The sequence below is a fragment of the Vombatus ursinus genome, unplaced genomic scaffold, assembly GCF_900497805.2.
Source record: "Vombatus ursinus unplaced genomic scaffold, bare-nosed wombat genome assembly UNPS02014864.1, whole genome shotgun sequence".
Lineage (NCBI taxonomy): Eukaryota > Metazoa > Chordata > Mammalia > Diprotodontia > Vombatidae > Vombatus > Vombatus ursinus.
Window position 1 is genome coordinate 14,182,082 of NW_020954642.1, and position 1,647 is coordinate 14,183,728.

The 1,647-nt window shown below is 33.6% G+C and overlaps 1 pseudogene; it reads left to right on the forward strand.

Moving 5' to 3' along the window:
* Positions 1–290: 290 nt before the first annotated feature.
* LOC114027929 lies at positions 291–1,403 on the forward strand (annotated as a pseudogene).
* The last annotated feature ends 244 nt before the right edge of the window (positions 1,404–1,647 follow it).

The following is a 1,647-nucleotide window of genomic DNA, read 5'->3' on the forward strand; positions in this document are numbered from 1 at the left end:
GTGAAATTTGGATAACAATTTCAAGGGATATTGTTGAAGTCATTCTTGGTGTGGTGGAAAATAATTGAGGAAACAATCCCCAATTCCCCCATTAGGTAAATATGGGACAAATTGGATAATACCCTCAGAGCTTCTTCTATCACTGATATTCTTTGACTAGGTGATTCCATAAATTATTTAAAGGATCTGTGTTGACTGAAATAGGGAGTCGAGGAGTGAGTTCATGGGTTGTGGGGATTGTGGTAGGGCATCGCAGATCCTGCTGGAACCTCACAGAATAGCCTCCCACAATGACTGAGAATAGTGACAATGAAAAAATGACTGATCTGGAGTCCAAAATTTGCCAACAAATTGAGATTGAGCAAACTAACAAAAGACTTTGATAAGAAGTGTTCTAAAGAAATCAAAGGTAGAACTCATGAAAGTTAATGAGGATAAAACTAAAATCAGAAGATCTCCAAACAAACCCCTCCATGCAGTAACATATGAATATAAAAATTAAGTCAAAAACAGATCCATTTATGTTAAAGGTTTTCCAAACGATGTAGCCCTTGATGACATAAAAGAATGGTTAGAAGGTAAAGGTGAAGTACAAAATATTCAAATGAGGAGAACATTACATAAAGCATTTAAGGGATCAATATTTGCTATGTTTGATAGTGTTGAATCTGCCAAGAAGTTTATAGAAACCCCTGTACAGAAATACAGAGATACAGAACTGCTGATACTCTTTAAGGAAGATTACTTTGAAAAAAAAAGGAAGGTTACTTTGCAAAAAAAGAATGAAGAAAGGAAGCAAAATAAAATAGAAACTAAAGCAAAAACTAAACAAGAGAAGAAGAAAAACGTAGGCAAGGAGAAGATGTTGAGTTGGCAAGTACTGACTTCTTGTGTCTAAGTGTAATATTCTTTATCATTCAAACATGTAAATAATGAAGCTGGAAATCCCTGGATTAAAAGATTGGATGCTTGTTGAAATTTTTGGTGATTTAGATTATTAAACCTGTAGAGAAGATCTTCATACACTTTTCTCTAATTACAGAGAAATAAAGTGGATAGACTTCATCAGAGGAGCAAAAGAGGGAATAATCCTATTTAAAGAAAAGGCAAAAGAAGCACTGGACAAAGCCAATGAAGCAAATAATGGAAACTTAAAATTAAGAAACAAAGATGTAACATGGGAAGTATTAGAAGGAGAGACAGAGAAAGAAACTTTGAAAAAAATCATTGAAGACCAATAGGAATCCCTAAATAAGTTTAAGTCAAAAGGTCGCAAATTTAAAAGAAAAGGAAGAGGAGGTGGTAGAGCTGTTCAGGGTACACCCAATAAAGGAAAAATACAATTCCAGGGCAAAAAACTAAAATTTGATAGTGATGCTGGAGGATCTCTTAAAAGGACATGAGAAGAACCTGCACCAAAACAGTTGAAAACAGAAAATGGAGCTGGAGACCAGTAGTTTGATAAAGATATATATATATATATACATATTCATTTTAAATAAGTTTTAAGCTGTTTCAGATGGGAGGGGGTCTTTAAAAAGAAATTTGAATTAAATCCACTTCAATGTCCACCTATAATAAAAGGAAAGACTCTTTTTGTTTAACTTGTTTTTGTTGTTCAGGTATCCTTACTTAATTTGGATGGTT